Source organism: Morone saxatilis, unplaced genomic scaffold, assembly GCF_004916995.1.
Source record: "Morone saxatilis isolate NCDOM2014 unplaced genomic scaffold, NCSU_SB_2.0 Contig8, whole genome shotgun sequence".
Classification (NCBI taxonomy): domain Eukaryota; kingdom Metazoa; phylum Chordata; class Actinopteri; family Moronidae; genus Morone; species Morone saxatilis.
The window spans coordinates 20,272,309-20,297,620 of NW_023340257.1; positions in this window are offsets into that span (position 1 = coordinate 20,272,309).

Genomic DNA, 25,312 nt, shown 5'->3' on the forward strand with positions numbered 1-25,312 from the left:
TCTTGTGGAACATTGCTTCTGCTCTCAGTATGGAGGAGAGGACTTGCGTCTCCTCTGCTGGGCTCTTCAATCTAATCACCAATCTCAGGCTAGATAAAAGGAGCTGGTGCAAGCTCCATCTTCAACCTGGTATCAAGGTCTGATGGAAATCCCTGTAGGGCCTTTTCCCACTGATTCATATTGCAAGAATCACCTCTTTGAACATGGATTCTCATATCCTCTGCAGCCTTTATTTCAACAGTGCTCACCCATTATGATTTCTGCTGCTTTTTGTGTGTGTGTGTGTGTGTGTGTGTTTTGCCCACTTCTTGGTTTTGCAGAGATCTGTGCTTCTTTGTAATCGGGGATGACACCACCGAGTGCTGAGCTATGGTCAGGGCCACAGCAAATCAAACACGGCCACAGGAGATGTGTGAAGGCACAGAATTGGATCAACTACAAAGGAGAGGATAATTCTTTCTCTGCTGCCACTGTGGGGAGTGTTATAAGAAAACAATTCCTGCTTCCACAGTCCTATAAAATCCATAATATGAGACACATTAAAAAAAAACATGGAATTACAGGTGACACAAATACAAATGTTGGTACAATCTCTATTAACACCCCGAGGCATTCATTTGGGGATTAAGCTGTCTAATCTCAAAATGTTCAGTAATTCATTCTCTCCCAAATAACACAGTGATTGCTTTGCCAGTGGGAGCAGCCAGCAGCCCACTGGTGTCTGAGTAATCGTTTCTCCAGTGGTCCTCCAGCGAATCCAGCAGCTCAGTGGCAGTTAAGTAGCAGTTCAGTACACATCCCAATCTGAGAGGAGGCACTGTCTTTACTGACTCTGCTGTTCTGTAGCATGCAGCCATGACAGTGTCAACCAAGATACCATACATTATAGATTCACTCCAGCGCACAGAGAGAGTTATATCAGCTATTTCCTGTAGAGAAAGAAGTATTTAGCTCCTTTACTTGAGTGACAGTAAACAGTGTAAAAATAATCAATTACAGGTTGAAATCCTGCATCCATATGTAAAAGTACAGACCTGCGGTGTGCTACAGTAGGTATTTTTTATTTCCCTTATACCCACTGGATCTTATTTTGAGAGCAAACTATTATACATTTATGGATGGTACAGTGTATGGAATTGGAAAAAAATAACACACTTGTCTAAAAAGCAAAACGAAAACAAGGGAATATAAAGATGCTTGTGCACAGATTCGGCTTCTCTGCGTGAGGCTTTTCCAATGTCGAGGAGCAACAACAATAAAAGTGCGACCCTCTTGAATACTCAGTTTTACCTGCTGCTTTTCAGGTGGCCCTAATTTTTGCTTGCGATGAAAGCTCTGAAGGCTGACTTTGGCTATAAACATTTTCTCTGCAGTTTTGGGATGTTAGATATTTTTTGAAATTGCATTCTTGAGAGAGAATAGAGAGATGCATTGTGGGGAAAAATTTACCTGTTAGACAAATACTCAACGGATCTTCTCACCAGTTGCGTTTGAATTAATCTTTTTAGAGCTGGTCACAGACCCGTTTTTGCAGGAAATGCATGAATGGAAATGTCGCCAAGATCTCAATATGACTCACTGACAAGTCCTTTTGTTCCAAGACAAATATACTTCTCTGGCGGACCTTGGCCGCCTCTCTCCCACCTCCAATCAGTCATTTCTATTAAAATTTGTCAAATTCCATAATAGAGTAATGGCTATGAAGAATAGCAACTGACAAACTGGAAATTAATGGTCTTTATATGTGGTGCACTGACATGTCACTGGAATCTTTAATCATTAAACTTGAGATGACAGACAACCAATTCATATTCATACTGTGTGAGGATTGGGGTTTGTCAGGCTGTAATGTTCAATGATTGGAGTTAGTGGAAAATGACATGTCTCATTATACATGAGGATGAAACACTCCAACACTGTTACAGAGGTTGTTAGAGACACAGAGTTTTGAATGTTTTCTCATTTCTCGATTGTCAAATAATAAAACATTTCACACGAATCTCCTGAGCTAAATGAATAGTTTGTCATTTTGAGAAATACTCTTATTTCTTGCTGAGTGTTAGATGATGAGACGATTGATACCACTTTCATATTTGTACTCTAAATGTGAAGCTACAGCCGGCAGCAGGCTATTAACTTAACACAGGAAACAGGGGGAAACAACTGACTGAAGTTAACAAAATCCACCTACAAGCACCTCTAAAACTCACTAATTAGCATGTTGTATGTTGTTTTATTAATCTGTTACAAAGCAAGTATTTTCAGGGGAAGTCACTGCATTTGGCCAAGAAATGTTACAGCACATAATCCCCTTAAAATTGTCTTAAATACTGTACTGTTTTGTACAGCTTAAATAAATGACATAGAACATGTTATTTGGTGAGTTTTAAGCTGGATATATGATAAATGCTGCGGCGTAGCTATCATCTATAAGCATGTAGGCAGTGCAGGTACGCTGTAAACACCTTAACACAGAAGTATAAATGAAGCTTTAGATTTTGACAGCTTTGAATAGAACTAGGCTAGCTGTCTCCCCTGTTTTCAGTCTTTGAGCTAAGCTATGCTAACCGCCTTCTGGCTGTAGCTCTTGTATTAAATGGACAGATAGAAAAGTGGTATCAATCTTCTGAATAAGTGTACTTCCCAAAATGTCAAAAATATCCTTTACCTCTCTGCAGCTCTGTGTTGCTGCAGTCAGGCCCATGCAGTAATAAAACAGTTAATTGTCTTACAGGTGTAATGATTAAAAGTGAGATTAATTTATTTGCAGACAAGTCCCTCTAAGAAGACAACAACTTCCCAGCCTGGTCTCGTGCGAGCCTCTCCACAGACCCCACCAATCTGACGGCCCAAACCCTCCCAAGGCATTCTGCAGCAAATTGCATCGTTACTTTGCAAATTTGTTCAAGCAATCAACTCAATCTCACTTGGGGTACCGATCTGACAACAGGAATGATTAGAATCCTGGGCGGCTCGCCGCTTGTCACTTGGGACTGAGATGAGAGCGGAATTACAATGAAGCCTGAAATTGCGTGCTATTGTTACCTCCCTGTGTTCCTGTCCTCTTTCTCCATCCAACCTTTTCCTCATGCCCACGTCTGTCCCCTCTATTCTATCCTTCGGAGATGTGGTAACAAGGTGTGACTGTTGGAGACAAAGCCAAAGGGCAATTGTCTAGGATGGGAGACTAGAAATAGCTCCTGTCCCATCTTTTATTACAGAGCACACCTGCCCTCACCAGAGTGTAAAAAAACCCTGATTTAGGAGATGAAATATGCAAAGTTGGAGTAGAAATGTTATGGAGGATTAGACTTGATGGCCTTTAATGTAGTAGCGGTGGACAGGGAGTGCTTTAAAAGAGGAATAAATATTTCATCACAGGATATCTTTGCAAGGAATTTCGGCAAAAGAGAGGCGGCTTAGTCGAGTTCCCTTTAGGTTTGGACAAAATACATTAAAATGACCTCAGGAATTGTGGCAAAATGCAGAGGGGCAGAGACAGGCGGCTCTCAGCTTGCTTTATATTTATCAGTTTCTCCTCACATGTTGCCTTCGGGAGGAGGGTTGGGGGGTGAAATGACCTGATGGGAGCTGAGGGGCGGAGAAGCAGGCTGTTGATTCTCATTTCACCGTTCCCATCTCCCAGCAGGATTGTCTGAGACATAGATAAATACTGCCAGCACTGCGATTTATAAGCTGTGCAGCAGACACAATTTCACCCATTACCTGACTGACTCAAAAGTCCAGCACGCCTGAGTCCCCTGCATACAGAGTGCTGTGATTTCAACTGCTTTTGCCATTCTTCTCCCCCTCCTTTTGCCTTTCATCGAACTCTCTCTTGTCAACACCACAGGGGGACATGGGAAATCTCAAACTCCATTTTTTAAGACTACAGCAGTGATGTGCTTTGTGTAAAAATGAGTTTCATTTGTTGTGTTTCTCAGTCTGGCCAAGTTGTTGTGACTGAATGTTTAATCTCAAATCACTGAATTTTAAAGGCTATACTTACTGTAATTACAGTATTATATCGTGGGACTTTGATTATGCAATCAATGCCAAAGGGTCTAAAAAGTCTACAAAAAGAACATTTTGCTAATGTTACAGTACTTTCCAGTCTAAGTGAGATTGCAGATGGTCGTGCTCACATTTTAAGTAACATTTTACATACTCTGCAAGCAATCTGGCCATATTTTGAAAATGAGCAATGTGAAGAGATAAAGGGATGGGTAGGAAAAATAAAAGTAAAACGAGATCTCACATGGAAATGATCTGCCTTTGACCTGCGTTTTAGTTTTTGAATTAAACAGTATTTAGTCTGAAAACAATCTAATCCTTTAACAATTTCTGTCCTCAAAACAACTCCAAGCGACTCTATTTGTAGAGCTGAAGGTTTGGATCACCCAAACTACAAAAAGCATATTTTCTTACCACTACTGGTATCTCATCTTGCAGTTAGTTGTTCTTTTATCTAGCCAGGTTTTGAGATATCTGTCTCTGAGATATCTGCTGCCACCCCAATAAAATGGAGGTGAATGAAATTGTTTTTTTTTATAATACTGGTCTTTGTGCTATTTATAAAACATCTTAATATAGACCAGGCACACACGTTTCTGATACAAACTGCAATCCTGGAATTATATACATCCGAATGTGCACTAGAAAACAAAACGAGTTCATGACAGCAAGAAGAAGAAGAGCTCATTTGTTTGTATTTGGCTGAAAAACAAGAAAAAGTCAAAAAAACAATGATATGTGCGGCAGCTTAATAAGAATAGGACCAGGGATGGGGAATACAGTACACACCTACAATGCACCAAACCAGCGTTCAGTTACGTTTTCTAGCTGTCATAGAGTCCAGTTGGTCACAGATTTTGGGAGGTGTACCTTCGCTGATACGCGAAAAGATATTGACGTCAGGTGCACGGTGTGAGGATCTGCGTGGTAGGTAGAGGGAATTAATTATTGCTAAGCCTTACAGCTGTACCAAATAGCATCCTTGTGCGCCTAAAAATGGCCCTGAGTTTAGGGATGAAGGTTATCATTCATCATCTATCATACTCTCCTTCTCCTTTGGCGTCTGCTCGCTTGATAGCAACCAATCAAAACGACAAATGACAACTAGCTTATTCCTCTGTGCCACAGAGCTCCATTGTTGTCTGAAAAATATTAAAACCACATCAATGAGCCAGGCTGGTGTCACTGGATGATGTGTTCCTTTATTACGATTTGAGTGAGATTTTGAGTTGACATACACCCGTTTCAATTCACTACAGCACCAAATGCGTCTTCATCCGCCGCTGAAAATAGTCCCATATAGGCTCTCTTTACTCCTGTTTGAGTAACATTAACTAAAAAACGGGCTACAGTGGAAATGAATGAGCTTTTCAAAAAAATGAAAGTGTAGCTATATATTTGTGACCTGTTTTCCGAATGTTTACATCTTCAGTAGGAGCCACTGTGCTTGGGGCCGGGTGCCGCAGACAGCACAGAATGGAGAAGATGAAAGAAACGGACTCGTAGATTTTTTTGTTTTTGGTCTTTTAATGAGATTTGTTGACAGTAAGAGAGAGTTACCCTAGCTCTGTTTGGGCACTGTTTTCTTTTAATACTGGTTGTAAATTTCAGTTAAAGACAGCAGCGAAGTAGTGACTTTTGCAGATAAGCATGTTAGCTCCCTTTTATCCAGTGTAGCGGTAACAGAAACCACTTGAATGCAAGTTTTATTATTATTGCCCAGAATGAAATAGTCTAGTAAAAAATATCATTCATTTAAATCCTATTCGGTGAAGTACTTTTACTCTAACAATGGATTACTGTTAGCATCATTTTATATAAAAGGATTTAAAGACAATGTTTGGCATTAAATCATTAAATCTCTGGTGCTAATAGCAGCAAACATGCTCTTTTCTGAACTTGAGGCTATTTTGTTTCCAGTTGTATTTAATACCACTGGCTTCCCTCCCCATTCTCATTCAAAGTCAAATTACTCCTTCAAGGCCTGCCAGTAATATGGGTTAATTGTTCTGGATGGCTGGATCACTTCCAAGCAGTTCATCCAATTTCCATTTAAATTGAGCTATTGGAGCGTGACATGGGTGACGCTTGGCTCGGCACTGTTGCAGACAGGCGACACTGGCGCACCGCTGGCTGGGATGCAGAGTAACCTGTTTACAGGACATACTGGAGACAATCAAGTGGCTTGCAGCAAATGAAATGCAAGAACACACCTTGCTGGTTCCCTCAATGGGGCTTTAAGAGGGAGCAGAGAAAAAGCCTCATATAGCCAAACCGGTCAAGTGTATATACATTGCTGTATAGTCAGCCTCTGATTGGCTGTGGCTGGTGTTGTGACCCCATGGTCTGAACAATAGAGGAGGACATGGTGCTCTTGATTTCTTTCTGCATCTTCTGCTCTCTAGTGATTCTTGCCTTTTGAATAATAGCTGCACTCCTTTTCCACCTTCTCTATTTAGCTCTTACAATTGAATCTTTGGTACCAAAATTGCCTTTTTTTTGTTGCTGCCCCTGCAAGATTCATGTCACATAATTTCTCAAACTTTTGGACAGGTTTACCGTCAACAGCACACCCCACTGTTCTTAATTCTAGTTGCTGATTTAAGGCTTCAGTTTCCTTCTTTCTCATAACATGTGGACTCTAATGAGCCCTGATTATTTCCTCCCACTGCTATTGTCATACACATTTTAATTTTTTTTTGCACTGGGTATAAAATCAAGGCAGTGCATTTCATTTCAACTATGTGAATAAATCATCTTTCATCATACAAGTCATGCTGATAAACATTAAAAACAAACTTTCTTTTGAAAATAAGAGGCAGAATTCATCAAATACACCACAGGACTCTTTTGTTTGCTTCCCTGTTTTTTCCTTTTGTACTTGAAGGCAACGCTCACCCTTTCTGATTGCACATTTACATGAGAGGCAGTGTTGTATCAATTCACTAAACTTTATGTCTGCATCAAAGGCAAATAAATCAACAAAAAGGATGAACAGTGGTAATGCAACATTTAATTGGATGCAATCTGTAGTTAAACAACACAAGAAAAAGAAGAGATAATACGTGATGTTTCACGAGACAGTGAGAGCCAATCCAAACTGAAGTTGACTCCAAAACCTGAAAGAAATTAAATCATTCCTCAGCTGTTGACACACTTATTAACATTACAAAATTGAAAATGTTATCTGGTTATATTAGTATATATACATGTTTCTTTTCAATGTTTCATACAAAATAACAAAAAATAAATAAATATTTTGTTTATAAAGGAAGGACAAAATCTTTTTTTATCATGCAACAGACAGAATAATTTGTCATCCAGGCATTTAAAGAATCTTTAAAAATGATGGAAATACCTTCAGAAAAATGGTAGATGTCGTTAAATGACCTTCTGGGTTTTTCAAAGATCGTAGGGTATTTATTTTTCAGAAAATCTGATGCTTAGCTCTGTCTCTGTCAAGTCTTTTTATTTAGTTTTTCTCAAAAAGAAAAAAGAGGGTTCAAGGTTTGACTGAAAAAGTTCCATATAATAGCCTTCCCCCCTTTGTGACTTCAATGTAATGGTAATACATGAGTGGCACAAACTGTGGCTAACCCAGCCTCCTGCCTCACTTTGCCTCCACACATCACAAAGGCAGCCCCTGTGTGCTCTGTGGATCAGCTTGGATGGCTTGCATCAGTCATACCCCCACAGCCAGGCTAACACAACTTCTCATAAAATCTACACTATTCTGTAGCATCGATTCGTCCCCTTCTAGAAATGGGCCCCATGTCACACACATTGTTTCTAGATTGAAAAGGAGTTAGCCAACATCTGCTGTAAATCATAAACTCCCATTAACCGGAGGGATCCATTCTGTCACCAGACACCAGCTCCCTCTTTCTTTGTCCTGGGTCATAGCATTGTCCTGGTTTCATTTTGTAGTTGTTTTATTGTTTTATTTTTTTGCAACCTCAGCACGCCAGACCCTCCATCACTGTCTCCACCATCAGAGGGAGGACTCTGGTTTGTGAACACAATGATGTCAGATACAACATTAAAACGTTTAAGTGGAGGGGCACCGTGACCCCACACACTCACACTATCATTCAGGTCAGGATGAGAAAATGGAGGTCACATAATACACAAACACATATTATTCCAAGACACTAAATGACACAGAGAGAGAGGGAGGGTCAAATCCACTTATGCTCATATTTGTCCTATTTCATCTCTGTATTGTTTTCCTTTAATTAAGTTAAGGGTCAGTTCACTCAAATCAAATTAAACTTACTAGTGATATCCATGAAGATAGCTTTGGTCCCCAAAATCTTTTCTTAGTTTGTTTAATTGTCAACAATCAAATATATTTATGAAGTTACAACATATCAGACTTACATGTAGGAGAAAAAGCGATACTGGACTTATTCCCATCGTTGTCCTGGTGTTTACAGTCTGCCAACCTCGAGATAGAGACATTCAATCTGACGTTAAACACCTGCTAACTGTAGCTTTATACTGTACAGACACTGTGCTACCAATCTTCTCATCTAACTCTCCACCAGAAAGCTGAAAAGTGCATTTTCCAAAATGTTAAACTATTTCTTTAAATTCTGCATGGCTCGATATCATTAGCAGTAAGTGATCAAATCTTTTTTGTGACTGTGGTGAACTGACCCTTTAAGTTACAAATAGGTTCAGAGAGGACTTTAGGAATGAGAGAAACAATTACATTTCAGTTTAATTTGTTGTTGTGGTACAAATGCTTTTGCATTTGTTTGAAAATACATAAAAATCTGACACAAATACATAAATGTTTTGAATCTTCTACACACCATAATGTATGTTTGTCTACTCTTTCATGCACCACGAGTCAGCCTGTGAAGAGCTAATTTTGAACCACACTCAGGTCTCCCACATTAGCAGTTCCCCTTGAGCTGCCCTTGACTTGAACGCACCGAGCCTGAGGCACTGGGCTGAGGGCTGGGCTCCCCCCGGGCTCCCCTCCCCCAAGGACACTCGGCAGGTTGCCTGCCTGTCTGCCTGCAAAAAAAAACAAAAAAAAAAAACATGTCCAGATACTTCTATTGTTCTGTGCTGTGATCTTCACACAGGTTGCTAAAACAAAGCCCTCCTATTAATATTTATAGCCTCTCTGATGGGACGGGATCAATGGAGAGAGGAGGAAGAGTAGAGAGAGTGTGCCTGAATAATCATCATCCATCTACTTCCAGCCCTCGCTCTCCTCTCTCCATCTCTCTGAAGTAGAAGTGATGTTTTAGAGAGGAATTCAGCGTGTGAGTGAGAGATGGAAATTTGGTGCGATAGCAGAGAAGAAGGGTTGTACTGTGCTCGCACGTGACTGTTTGTTTTTGCTTTTGAAGCATGCTGGCCGCCACCTTGACTGGGATGTTATTTTTTACAGTTTTTCTTTACATTAATAGCTAAACAAAGCGGTACAGTACACACTGTATCTCTGTTTGCCTTCATATAGATATAAGTATGTCCTTCTGACGTCTGGTTAAATCCTAGACGCGTTTTATCATTGGTTCTGTTGACTTTCATTTGCCATTATGCCTTCTCTTTTCCCAGCTGAAGATGTGTGGGAGAGTGTTAGAGCGGATTTGTAACAGACTCCTGGTGTCTTCATTGGCAGGCCCAGCATGGTGGATCTCCAAGATGAAAGTCTGACAGCCTGAGTCAGTCTGCTCTGCGTCTTCAGTAGGTGGGCACGCTGCCCAGTGCTCAGTAAGCGAATTAGGTGGGCAGTACGCCCAACGCCGCCCCTCTTGACTGACAGTGGCCCTGCTGAGCGGTCTTTAACTGCACAAGGAGAAAGTTATTAATCAGATGTGTTCGCTTCTTCCAGCTTTTCCTGCAAAGGAGGAGGAGGAGGAGGGGGGCAGACGCGGCTTGGTGATGAATGCCCTCACTTCTACTAGTTTCAAAAGTACAGTTTATCCATGAGGAATGGAGTAGCTTGTACATGGGCTGAGGGGAAATTGCCTTTTTCTTTGACCTGCAACCAAGGGTGAGCAAGTGAATGGAAAGCGATATGAGGGTGTCTGCCCTCTGAGGTGATGAATACGGTGCAAATTAGAGGAAGAGGCCTTTCAATCTCCAGCGCTTCAGCTTTTCCCATTCTTACCACTCTAAATTGTTTTCTGTCTTTTGCTCCACAGCCCATTCCTGCATCCCTCATTTTTTTCTTAATCTTTCTTTCCCTCTTTCTTCCATTTTTATATCTTCTCCACCTCCACTCCCCCCATTTATGCTGCACTGCAGCAGGGTTCTGGGGGTGTGCGCGCTGACAGGTTGAGCTCTGGGAGGTCGAGAGGGCAAGGGCAGCATTTGCAGATTGTGGGACAGAAAGCTGAGACAGCACGGCCTTCAGTGAGAACACAGTGTGCAGCAGGAATCGCGGGGCCATGCAGAGTCACAGAGAACCATGACCTTGAGCCGTGAGCAGAGAAGAAATCAGAACAAATCCATTGAGTCTGGACGTGGGCTCGCAGGCCCCTGTGCCCCGCGTATGTGTGCTCTCATTGGCATATGGTGTTTTGCTCAAAATGGATTAGATGGAGCCCCACATGAATTACTGTGAAAGCCCAGGATATTGCAGTGCACCAGTGAGAGATAAACAAATTAGTGTTTTATCATGTCTGCCTTTAATTGATATTCATGAATGCAATATTTCATATGCAACAAAAGGTTTGGTCCAATGCTAAAGATTTGAATTTTCATTATTAATTACTATTATAACAAACCAGTGGTTAAATGCCCTTGTGTATGTATGTGTGTGTCTGGTTATGATTAATTTGAGCACATGAGATCCATAATCTCTTGTTTTATCCTGCAGCTAAGATGTATGTGTGTGTGTGGTTTATAAAATAATGCTGCAAACTCAAAAACTACACAAAGTATCCAATACAAAGCCTGTGGGACATGAATCTTTGAATCATACGTGAGTGGAATAACAACACTACTATCTAAGAGGAGACTGATGGACTGCTTTAAAAATACATGTGATTCCAACTGGACTCAATCGTTATTCGGAACCAGTCCTGCTGGATTGACACTAATACCAACCTGAGAAAAAGACTTGTGCTTTTCTTCAATTTCAACCACTTTATAGACTAGATGTTTTAGAGGAGCTGTTTGAGCTGTGTTTGTACGCTATGTGCATATGTATTAAATGGTCCTTCACTAATATGTGAAATTTAGCAAAAGCTCCTTTAAGGAGCATCCAAAGATTTAACATTTTCAATCCCCCACAGAGCCTTTGGCAGGTAAAACTTGACACTGGCTGATGGTTAACACCCACAGAACTCCATTTTAAATTCTAGTCAAAATGCCAAGTTTCACACCATATATCAGGTTGAATTGTGCATGAATACAAACTCTGTAAAAGACACAGAAATACAGTTTGCTATGTTTTATTAAACTCACATCACAACATTTTTGCAAATGTTCTGCCAAAACACCATTTTAATGCACCCACTATCGGTGGAAAAATGCCACTTCAACTTCTCAACTTTGATAATGTTTGTTAATAGCCAAAAACTGCAACCAGGTGAAACACAAGACCACACTGATAGACTTGAACATCCAGTAGGACATAAAATATACTAAAATTAATAAATCATATAATAAAAAACATGAAACTTACAACAAAACATTTTTATTAGGGGACAATATAATAATACTTTTTTCAACTTACAAACAGGTTCTAAATACTGGTGGTTTTGAAGGAAGGAAGGAAGGAAGGAAGGAAGGAAGGAAGGAAGGAAGGTAGGAAGGTTTTCTTTTACCCGTGTACAACACTTACAGCTAGTTATTTTCCCTGGAGTCACTGTCTGGCATGGGGGGGGGGTTGCATCAGTTTCTCGTGTTAAAAAGCGATACACGATTTTGAAAAAAATTTCATCCAGCACTAATATCTGTAAAAACAACCAAATGCAGTGTCTAAAAAACAGGAAGCAAGAAATTGGAGGCTGTAGTTTACATTTACACACCCCATCCACCACTGAAACTTCACTCATTAACACAAGATTACTGAGATTAAGGCTGCTGACTTTAGCTTTGACCAAAAATATCAACATAGTGTTGAAAATTATTCCTTTAAAATCATTTTAAGCAAATGGTTAAAACAATATTAGTTTTTATAGTGAATGATGGTCACATATGTATGAACTCCATTTTGGATTTCTGCTGGCCTCCACAGGTGTTGTGAATCCCAATTAGAAAATCAGGAAACTCTGTCTGACCCTCACCAGCCACCATGCTTTGCAGTTAGCGAGTAGCTGCTAGTGTGTGGTTGCACTGCTGTTCTTATTTGAGTGTTTTCTTATTTTTATTGGCCTTCGACAACAACACCGGCTGGTTTAGATATGATGAGATGTTATAGATAGATACATAAAAGACAAAGCAGAGCTCATTCATTTTTTGGAAAAACATCAACCAGCATCTGAGTATGGAACAGATTGTTTTCCCTGTCTACAGAGGAGCCTGTGGAGATGCTTTCATCCAGATTGTCCTTCAAAAGTAAGTTTGTCTTTTAAACTATGTTCGTAAATCTTGAAGCCAAAAACACAGACACACCTGTGCATGCCTCGCTGCCTGCAGTTTTCATCAGTTGCAGGGTGTAAGAGGTTAAGAGTAACATTTAAAAACCTCTCCTCTCTGGACTCTTAGTAAGGTTTCACTGTCCACTTGGCCATTCTTCTCCTGTTTGGGTAAAGAGTGCTTTGCCAATTTTTGCTTCAAGTATCTTTAATTTTTTTTTTCTTTTATTAAATGTTCAAATGATTCACCCTGAACAGCAGCTACATGCTTACAATGTCTCTCACACACCCACTAGATGTTATAATCCTTTAAAGGAAGCGATTGGAGAGATCATCTTTTAAATGAAACGCCACCTCATATCATGTTGCTTAATCTCTTCACTTTTACTTCTGCAGCTATTTATTAAAACAGCTGCTGAGCAATCGCACTGATCTAGTGCCACCATAATGCTGTGATACCACCACCGCAGTGTCTATTTAAATATGTGCTTTTGGAGCCCTGGCACATGGAGGAAATTCCCCACAGTGTGTTTTAACCAACTCACTTATAGACGGACCATACTGAGATTGTACACTATCATCAGTCTCGAGCCCGAATTAGGGGTGAACCAGCAGTAATGATGGATTAATTGTCTTAGAAAGCAGCTTCTAGTCATCACAGAACAAGTGTTTTTCATGCTGGGATATTGTGCGGGACAGTGTTTTCTTCCTCTGTCTGTTACTCTCTAACTACACTGATAGCAGTGAGGAATGATGTACAGTCAGGCTCTCTGCTGGGCGACTACTTCCCTGGGAGATGTCGCTCATTTTCTGAATTGCATATGAATACGTGCGGGGAAAGATTGGAGGCTGATGATGATTTATGGTCAACTGGGAAGCTGCAGCTGTGATTATCTGAGACTTTGCACATAGAAGTAGAAGTAAATGTATAAAGATGCAGCAGATTTCCACTTTGCCTAACACTTTTGTGTTGAGTCTAAAGAGCCTTCTGTGATTTTGATGCTTCTTCCTAATAATACTCTCACAAAGTGAAGACACACATTGTAAATAGTTTTGTGGCGTTACAGTAACAGTCTCAGAGATTTTTAGTTAAATAAATGTCTGAGGCACTATCTATTGCTAAATAAGGTAATACAGTGGTGATTTAGCCTATGGCCCTTACAATTGCAGTATTACAAACTAGAGAAAGATTCCTTGGTAGAATCATAAACGGCGCACAGCTAGTGACATGTTTTCTATCACCCAGCAGTGGTTGGTCTGGAATAGTTTCAGTGTAACATTGATTGCTTGATCTCTGCTTATCACTACAGAGGAAAAAAGCCAAAACAAAGGAAATGGTGGACATTCAGTTTTGCTGACATATGTTCAAAAACCACCACTCAGAGAAGAGTTCCATACATCACCAAAATGAATTTTGTCTCATTATTTGCTGAGATTTCCGACCATTCATCTATGTGAGTTATGGCCCCTCTTTGAAAGTGAATTCGGTGCTACCTCAACCTTCACCTCACTTGTATATCTTAAACCTACTGTGTGTTGTGCTTTTGGTTTTGCTCGTCTGAGCGTGTAGTGTAGTGACACATCCATTGGGACAGCAGACATGAGGTTAAAGCAATTCACCATGGAAGAAACTGGAGCCTGCTTTGGCACCAGTGAAAAATGGGCAGAGACAAGCATGGATACCAGATGGCAGTGAATCTGTAATTACAATTCTCTGGTGCAAAATGAGGGACTGGTGGAATGAAATCTTGCTTTAAATATCCTGCTTGCAAAAGTCTGTTTATTTGGCAGAAGGTTCAGCAGTCATCCTATAGTAGTTTCTTTGAGGTGCAGGTTTCTTGTTCGCAGTGTCTGCTGAAGAGTTCAAATGTCGAAAGAGATGCCATTTAGCACCATCGGACTGCAGCGATGTTGGTGTTGGTGTCTGCCAGTGTCTTTGTGCAATGGTAATTACCAGCCTAATCAAAAACAGAATGAAGATGGACAAAGACAGTTGAACAGAATTTAAATAGGATGAGCCTATAATGGCTCCCAAATGGAGAGTCGGGTCTGTGCTCGCCCCAGAGGGACTCACCTGTGATTTAGCCTCCTTACTTCTGTATGTGATGAGGTGCCATTGTGGCATCGCCTGCCCCCCTCCCCTGTGACCCCGAATGCTCCCTCTTCCGTAGGAGGCTGCATAATTGTCTAATTAAATGGAGAGACAACAGCCCCAGCATACCTCATTAAAGACATCGCTCCATCAGCTCCCGCCTTTCCATTTCTTTTAAAAGACCCTCCTCATCTTGGCAGGAAAGGTCGAACAAAGAAAAGTGTTGGAGATGGCTGCCTGTCCCTCTGGCGTCCCTCCTATAGAGTCATCTTATGACTATATAGAATAAAGGCTGCTCCACATTTCTTTCTCTCATTTTTGAGTGTCCAAAGAGAATTCTGCTTGTTGGAATCGGCTTGTTTTCATAATGAATCATAAATAACCAATCAAATATAGCAGCACAGTTAAGAAAAGGCAATGGAAAATACAATGCAGAAGAGTACGTATGGCAACAGTGTTTAAATGGTGTGCTGCTACCCTGCAAGTAAAGTGAATGCAGTCATCTTTTTTGTATTAATGAGGCATGCACCGTTGAATAATTTCAACAGATAAATGAGCCAGGTTTGAGCCGCTTTTAAATGAGGCTAGTTGGAGCAAAAGATTCCCAAGTGTCTTCTCTCAGTGCTCAGAATATAGTGAAATAATTAACTCGGAGATTACACCATCTCAGATACATTATAAAATAATTCAGGCATGTATGTGGTTTTTAACAGATTATTTTAGCATTTTATATTCCAATATTTATTTTCATCACTAGAGCACATACTGTTATTTTGTTTGTACTTACGCACTTAAGTATAGAATAAAGTGTACTTGCCTTGCACAGAAATAAAACTATGCATGCCTTAATTTTGTTTAAGAAAGAACCCATCTAGAAAATGACAAAGAAAAACATAGTAGCTGCATTTTATGGTTTGGAAAACTAGCAATTGTACACTCTTGTGAACAAAATCCAAAATGTGTAATTCTCATGTGCAAGTGTGTGAGAGCGCATAAAGACAACGCATCAGTACAAATATCTGTGGGGTCTTCATGGTTGTGGTTATAAATGTCCCCCTGCCAAACTTATACATCTTTGTCTGTCCAGCTGATGCTAAATGTAACCTTTCCAAGTCCAATTATTTATGAAGTCTAACAGCGTCTTGCCCGCTTCCCTTTTGGTTTCCCTCACATATATACCATAAATATTTGAGACGATGGATGTTGGGGGTTAACATATGTCCCATCTGAAATGTCACTGGCCCCTCCAGTGGGCAGCACGCTCTTGACAAAGCACCAGACCACTTTGTGTGGGATGCGGGACTCTATTATGGGTGTTGTTTAATCTCCTGGCCCAATATGAAAGTGTCTGCCCTGAATGTGTACTCACACACGATTGGTTTGTTCATCCAGGTGTCTCGCATGCTTGAGAGAATGAAAGAAACCAATTTTTTTTCAGTGCTGGATGCAGAGTGGCTCTGGCCTGTCATAAGAATCAAATACTCAGCCTGACATCCAATCTACTCATAATGTTGGACTCTATAGATTTTGTGTCAAGGTCTAAAAGTGGCTGCTGGAATTTTGCTTTTGGGGTCTTCAGGGAGTGCAAATAATCTTCTCGTTTGGAGTGACAGCTTGAGACAGTAGACTGTGTTAACCACACTTGAGCAGCTTCATAAAGGGTGTCTGCTGTCTGGTGGGATGTGGATGTGGTCAAAGACGGTATGAGATGGTTGAAAATAATCAGGTGTCTTTTGCAAGGTATCGCTGAGATCGACATGCAGCACGAGTTAAGTACATCCAGTGTTATTATTAGTTGAACCCTGGCTTCACTTTCCTACTTAGAAAGTTAGATTCTGCAGCTACAGCAAATGCACAAACTTTCTGCAATGAGGCCATGACAGCCTTTATAAGTGACTTCCAATAAAAGCCTTATTCAGTACTACCACTTCTCTACCACATTCCTGTACTTTTCCAGAAAATGAATTGAGTTCCTTGAGCCCCAGGTAAATTGACTAAATCCATATTAGTTGCTCCACAACCTCTTTGAAAGGGGAATAGTAAGTGTCCCGCATTACAGGCTGCACACTAAACGACTAAACTAAGATTTAGGGCAGACTTTCTGTGAATGATTTTGTTTATGTATTTACCCCGATGTTGATAGATGACTGGGGCTTTGCTGCTTTAGGCCATGAATAATTCATCACTAGGAGATCGTGTTTCAGAACTTGGCTCCTTGGCAACAATAATGACTTAGGAAATTGTTAGGGATAGTTGTTATCTAATTAAAACAGGACGCTAATCAGCCGAGTGCGGTGTTACCTGGTCCCTGCAAAGACCAGCGCGTGTCAAACAAATATTAGCTTCTAAAATTAAAGGGGTTGTACGCTGCATGTCTTATTTTGCACTCGGGGGGGGAAAAAGGCCTAAAGAAGCATCTAATGTATCAGCTGGGGGGCTTGATTTTATTATCCACTTGAGAGGAGAACAATAACATTACTGAACAACTTTTGACTTGCAGCTAAGGGCTTGTGCTTTGCATTGATGTGACAGACCATGTAGACTGGGAGGAAGTTAGTAGATTGACAGAAAATGTTGGTTATAATTTATCATTAGGGTAATTTTCTAAACAAAAATATTGGACTGCTGGTCAGATAAAACAGGACATCTGAAGCGGCCACTTTAGGCTCTGAGAAATTTCATAGCGTAATTTTAATCAACATATATGATATGATAATAAAAAGCCCTAATCTTCCGCATGAACTCACTTATTTAAAAAACTCTCTTGTTTCTTGCATGCATACCAAATCCTATAGTGTAGATGTTACAAGGAATACCTGTGAGATAGTTCAGTGCAAGCTCAGTATAAGTTAATATTACTTTACAGAAAATATTGGCCTACAAAGTCAGTCACTGGCCCTTTCACCCTTTTAACCTGCTGCTGGACAGATGCAGATAGATACACAGAGGCCAATAGAGGGAGCCCAATAGCTATTTGTCCCCAAGCTGAGATGGGTACCACTGCAGTTTGCTTACATGCAGAATGGTTTAATGAATTAATAAAACCCAAATTAACGGTAAAGGTCACCAAGTGAAACGCAGATAGACATTCAGTTATTTAAAAGGATTCATTGTATAGCTCAGGCTCTCTGACACACACTAACTAGAATCTATTTGCTGGCCTTTGCGAGGAAGCACTGAAAGCCAGGTGGAGAGCTTTGAAATGGTGTCCCAGCAGATGGGTGGTGAAGGGTGGTGTGTGTGTGGATTGTGAGACAGCTGTGGTCCGTCACTTTTTCAAGGTGTTTTAGCTTTCAGAGCCTTCCAGAGGTTTCCAGGCAGCCCTAGGAACCTGTCAGCTGGTTTGCTTCAGCTCCAGAAAAAGAGACGAAGGGTCTCGGGGGGACAGCAGGCTTTTCTATTACTTCAGTCTTCGTGTGGTTACCCGACGATGCCGTCACGCTCTGCTGGTGTCCTAGACTCCAGTACACAATAGTTGCAAGGTGGCTCTTTACACATTCTCTAAAGATTAATGAGATTGTGTGTTGATTGTGACAGATAATTTGAAGATGAGACTCAAATATTTGATCCATATCAAGGTAAACAGGTTTTTAAAGCGGACGACTGCAATGTATATTTCACTAATATTGCAAAATCTCTACAGTGAGATGTTGAAGGAAACAATGCTCCCTCTAAATATTAGTTTTGTAATGATTTGATTCACCTGGCCGGGGGATGATTGATGGACTTAATATATTTCATTAAGTCAAGGATTTATATTTCTCTCGCAATGAGTCGCCGTGTTCAGGCCGCACAGGTCTGCTGTTAAACTGCAGTCGTTTCAGTTTGAAGGGCTCAGGAATATTACTTCAATAAATATTTGATGAAAGAGGAAGTTCTATCGATTCATTACGCTGTGAGTAAAATGTGTATGTGTTCATTAGGCTGCCTCTGAGTATCCGTGTTTAATATTCTTTGTTTACAGTGGAGGGTCACATATGGGGAAGCACATAAATATGGAGCAGGTAGCCTCTGCTCGTCTCTGAGATTTGCACAGATGCTCGTCCTGTATTCTGTGCACACACAAACACACGAATAATGCACGTACAGACTGAGTATACACACACACACATGCACACTCCCTTTCTTTTTAATTAAAACAATTACAGTAGGTTTTATGACGTGCATGCATCATTTCCATGATTGACACTGCAATCTTTTCTTGCTTCCTGTTAAAAATAAAACCTAACTGTGTCTCTAACAGGATGTAAGCCTGGTTACAATCACCTCCTGACTCATAACAAGGCAGCTTCTGGGGGGGAAAACAGCAAAGAGCAACATGAAGGAGGTGTCGAACACAGGGGGAGGTGAGTGTCTTTTCTGTGTATGCTTTTCTGCATCCCTGAGTGTCTGTATATTTGTGTGTACAGCTGTGGCTTGAAAGAAAAAAAAGGGGGGTGATCTGCACCAGGAGAGGGGTATGTGCTCTGCCCCGCAGCATTTGGCACAAAGGGCCTACTCCTATTATGCATGCTGGCGGTATCTGTGGAAGATAAGGTTTGGTCCTGGGAGATAAGGTCAGGTCCTGCTAATGAAACGCATGCTTAAGGTTTGCATGGAAAACCTCCCCTCTCAACTTCTCATTTTTATGCAAAAAATTAAGCATTTAATTTCTCTCCATGATATAACTGCACATGCAACCACCTCTACTGTCTTTGCAGTTATATGAGCAGACACACTTGTACTGTTTTAATCAAATCAGATCACTCACCTGCAACCATTAACCTTCAACATTTGCATGAATGTAAGTTAAAATGATCCCAAGGACAAGTGTGATACTCAGTTAATTAGGACAGATATTCTGAAATACAGCAGTGCCAGGAAGGTACCCTGCTGGAGCATAGCTGGTTCTTTGTTTGTATCTCTGTGCTTTGAGTGTAGCTGGGAGGCATGGCAAGTGGAATTCGCTCAGGTGATGGGTTTAGTAAGAGCGGATGCAGAGGGGGAGCTCTCTCCTCCCCGCTGACTCTCCCAGCCAGTTCTGGCATTAAGTCAGCCCAGCTCTGTACCAGACGACAGCATGACAGCTGTTTCCTATGACTAGGGGAAAAACACATTGATTCACTTCCTCGGTTGGCCTCATTTGGGAAGAGATGGAGTGTGGCCAAAATACTCTCCACTGGCACGGAGACGTGGACAGTAGAAAAAGGTCAGCAGCGGAGAGGAGAATGGAAGAGAAGCGCGGCTTTTAAATGACACGACTAATATTTCAGCTGTAAATGGATTTTAACCTTTTCCTATTGTGGGAGATGAACCTTGATGCTTCTTAGTAATTCTTCTGCCCTGCAAAAGGCAGAACACTCTAAATTGAGTCTAGATCTGAATGTGAATTCTTTTTTTTTTTTTACTAGGCTATATACTCAGTTGCCAGTTTATTACAGCTAAGTAAAACTAATGCAGTATAATGCAACAGTACAAGAGATCTTCATGAAGGTCATTATGTGTTTTGTTGAAACAGTTTTTTATTATACCCTTATTGTGGGTTAGACATAAGTTGAATAAACACTGGTAGAAGGTAGGATTTATTTATTTCAGGGCTGTTGCATTAGACTGAATTAGTTTTGGCTAGATTTACCTGATAATAATTTTAAAACTATATTACTATGTAGCTGAAACATACAGTAACGAAATGGGTGACATGCTGGTGTTAACTGTTATGTTGTAATGTCACCGTGTTAAGTGTGAACCTATCGTGGCGTCACCCACTGCTTTGACCGTTTGTCAGCGGATGTGACGTACAGCGAGTTGACCTGCTCTCATTGGCTGTGCCGTTTCGACTCCTAGCAGGAAACAATGGTAAAGCTGAACTTAGGCCTACTTAGACTATTGATTTTTTTTAAAGTATTTTTTGGGGCTTTTTTATTGCCTGTAATTGATAGAGACAGCTGAAGGTTGACAGGAAAGGGAAAGAGAGAAGGGATGACACACAGCAAAGGGCCACAGGTCGGACTCGAACCCTGGGCCAACTGAGTTAACCGGGCACCCAGGCTATTGATTTTTACCTAGGTGTCAGAACTATCATCTTGATAATTCAGTTTATTTCAAGTAACTGAATAATGTATTTGCTAAATTCAGTCATTATGGAGAAAAACACCCAACTAGCACCTGCTAAAAGCTAGCTGCCATTTTAGCTTTTGATTGTAGTGGAAATGATTCACATGATTTGATGTGATTAAGATATTTTTAAATACCACATTTCAGTGTATTAAATTGTAAATTAAAGTATTACATTAATTTTAATAAAAACATAAATATTATTAATTATAATTATATAATTATGAAAAACAGATACATTTCTTTCCCACCAGCTGTGAACCAGCTTTATTTTCTTAAACAAGCTAAATTGGACAAAGAAGCTGTTAGATATTTCCCCCTTGCTTTCTGTGAAGATTATCCAAAGGCTGTATTCTATGGCAATGCTTTTTTTGTTTGAAATAACCATCCTAAAAAAGCATAGGGCATTAAAACATTTTTTTTATTTGTCAAGCAGTTTCCCAGTCAGCCTGTAAACTTTAAACTTTCTTTTTCACAACTTCACTACGTCTGTTGTTACTGCTCTCCGCCATTCTAGGACATGATTGTGGAGACTGTGGCTGTAGTAATGAGGAAAAAAAAAGAAAATGTGTAATATAATAAGCAATCAACTTCTGAAGCCTCGTCACAAAAATATGAATATTGTACGATGGTGGGCTTTAGAAGTAAGCGGAGCCCTTTCTGCTGTTGGATACAAAAACATGTTATCGTGATGAGAGCAACCAGAAAGCAGCCTCATAACTACTGTGTTTCTGGCAGAAATGTTCTGTCCTTGTATCCAGACATTAGCATTTATCCTGCTGTCTGTGGTATTGATTCGTCAAGTGAACTCTCATGCTGACAAACGCATTCTTTTTGTAAGTGCTGTGAAGGCTCTTGAAAAGCTTCAATGCTGTGTTTAGTGCCCGTCCAGTACCTAAATGCAGTTTTATAGTTAATACAACTTATATGAAAAGTCACTGTAAGGATGCAGGAGATTTGTTTTCATATAGCGTATACATGTGACATGACATTATTTTATATGCTATTCTCTTGTTGCTATGTAAATATTATTTCCTGGAAAGGATATAACAAATTAATCAAAACAAATGCTTGTGTCATGTCATGCAGTTTAAATCACTGGTATAAGAGATCGCGGTTCTACGATCAATAGTTCTCTCATGCTACTTCAAACATTGATCCTCTCCTTTGAGATTTAATTAGTTCCTGAAGATGCTCAGTGTAACATGAATATTGTGGTATAGCTATTGAACAACGGGATGATCTATACTGCATTTGTTCAAGGATCAATTATGAATGCTGTAATTTGCTATTGATGTAATTGATTCATTTGTCCAATTATACTGGAGACAGTCGTCAGCCCTTTTTACTCTGCAGCTCAATGAGCAGCCCATCAGTGGGGCGTCCTCATGAGTTGGTCTACCACTGGGTTGGCTTGCTCCTCATTTACATCCTCCACTGTCTGAATATAATACTAATCTGAAAATTAGTTCTATGTGGAAGGAAAATATTTATTGAATTGAATAGGACGCGCTCCCTCTGTAGATATAAACGGCTCATTCTCAGGTACTGAAAACATGTGGTTAAACACTATGAAAACATACTTATTTATAGTATATTCCATTTCTGCCAATATATCCTCCTACATGTTACACACTGGACCTTTAACCTTTCCATAACAGGGTCCCAAATGACCTGCATGCATGTTCTATGGAAATTGATAGTCAACCAGACAACCTCTCACCACCACTCACCTACATACACAGAAAATCAGTTTAACATTTGATACATAAGTAATGTTTTATTTTTTTGCTGTTAATGGTATCTAACCAGCTAACGTTACCGTAGTTGTCAATAAGTCGATTTGTAGTTCTGCTAGCTAGCTAAGTTGCATATTCAGTTACACTTAAATCATTTTGCAAGCTTGATACTTTGATGATGAACATAAAGAAATAAACCCCTACAAACTTAATAAATAACACTGACTTTTTTTGACCAACCTATGGATGAGTGTAGGTTCCAATAACCTGTGCATCTAAGGGTTAAAACACTTGAAATAACCTAAAAGTGGCAATTTCTTATATCCATTAGAAGCCATTTTGTCACAATTTGGCAGAGATTGTGTTGTTTATATAAAACCTTACTTTTCCACGGTGGCTCAGTGGTTAGCACTGCCGCCTCACAGCAAGAAGTTCCTGTGTGTGTGTGTGTGTGTGTGTCCGTGTGTGTGTGTGTCCGTGTCCGTGTGTGTCCGTGTCCGTGTCCTCTAGGTGCTCTACTTTGTCATCAAAACGTGTATGTTAGGTTAATTCTCCAGTCAGTACCCTTGACCAAAGCTCAGAACTGGAGTTGGTCCCTGGGCGCTGCCCACTGCTCCCAGTGCTTAGGATGGTTCAAATGATGGGAATACATTTTACTGCAGGGATTAATAAAGGATAGCTTAACTTTATATTGTCCCTACAATTTCCTGAAGTTGTTTTTTGACTTGAGTTTACATGTTCAACAAGCTGTGGTCCAAACCCTGTTCATACGCATCCTTACATGTTACATCTGAGCAACCCGTCTCGAAACTTATTTATTCAAAAAGATTTCAACTATATCTTAGTAGAGTAGTTTGAAGTTTTGACCACATTTTGATGTTGAATGAGACTTAAAAATGTGTATTTATCACAGACAACTATTTGATTCTCATACTGTACCTATCATCATCTTAGACATTCTTAATTGTTTCAGGATTCAACTGTCAGTTTTCTGTATACATACATGCTACTGTTTGCTATACTGTATATGTACAATATACATAGCTAAACAATCAGCTCAATTAATGTCATTAAAAATACATTGTTCATTAGCAGAAACGGTATGTTGTTCCATTGGTTAACGACACTTCCAATGCCAACAAAGGAAATGAAATGAAAAATATTAACACAATTTAAATGATAATTTAGTTGAACAACCACCAGAGGACTATAAAATTTAGTGCAAATTTAGTTTAATTACATCTACCCAAACTATTCCCCCAACACAGCCAGTATACCAGCCGCTCACTGAGTGAACCTGTTTTCCCACAGCTAATTAAATCACACTGATGGGAAAACAATGTAAAATTACAAACAAATTGAAAAGAACCATTTGAATAAATTAAACAGAACATGGCAGATAAACCTCGGGTAGAACCTGCACCTTCATTATCTGCTCAGTTGTCACATTAACCACAAAAAAATGATGGCTGCAGTGATACAAACAAACTGTATACTCAAGGATTTATGTGAATTTTATCCTAAGATAAATGGATACTTGTTGACGGAGAGATGCCTCCGACAATTTAAATTTAAATTTGAAAACTTTAAGTCATTATTGCTGTTGTAAAAATCTGGATTTCTTACATCTTTTTGTCAGACATCTTGCCAATCTACTCGGTGCATGATCTAATTAGTTCATTTTCTTGTGAGCACTATATTCCTTTTGATAAAGCACATCTGTCTGCCTCATACAGACAGCTGCTCGCTACACAATAAAAGGCTTATTTTGCTTCGGGTACATCTGCAACTTCACTACAAGTTGTAAACTACATAAATAGATGCACTGTGTTCTGCAGAGCTCACTGCTTTCAAACATGAACTGTGTGATGAACTTACCATAAGAGCACACTCACAACCCAGATTATTATAGTTAAACCAGAACTACTTAATTGAGATAAAAAATAAAAACTAGGCCTTACTATTGAAACTATATTGTGTACTTATAATACTAACTAAAATATAAATATACAGGAAATATCTTTAGTTTTAGTCAGTTTGGTCAAATTTGTCAACACCACAAGCATGAGGAAGCACTAGTGCACATGTTAATTGAGACTGGGATGCCAACATGACTGTTAGTCAGTGTCTGTATTGTAATACCTGTTCTTAACTTCTTAAATCTTGCCCTAGACAAATCCCAAATCCCAAATCCCATATTAATAATAGTTAAACATTTTTAAACAAAAACTAACCTGAAATGAGCAAAGGCACTCTGGAAACTAACTGAAACTAAACTGAATTAAAAACACAAATTAAAAAATAGACCCAATAGAAATAAAAACTAATGGAAAATACAAAACTATAACAACTCTGCTCACATCTCTTCTCGCTTCAACTGTTCAATTTGACATAATGTTCAGCAGTTATATACGACCACTTAGTTGGCAAGCAAAAGTATTTAACTTCTTACAATCTCATGGGCAGATGAACTGTTGCTTTTTTCCAGCAGTGAGAGGTACGGCCATTTAGATGATGTTTCCTGCTCTCTGGTACCTTTTTTTTTTTTTTTTAAATAGTCAAAAACTAAGATGTGCCAAGTCGTGAAGGCTGACCAGTGCTGTTGATTTTTGAAGCATGAAGGCATCTCTTCATAGTATTGACTCTATTTTGAGCAGACTTTCTTGGCAGTGGACAGTTTCTCAATAGCAGAGTATGGACAGCTTCAGTGAATTATGTCAATTTTGGCTTTAAAGACCCTAAAAACATTTTCTCAATCAGCGTCTAGAGTTAAGTTAAGTTATGGGATCCTACATAAAACACGATTATCTGACAAAGCTGGAACGGTT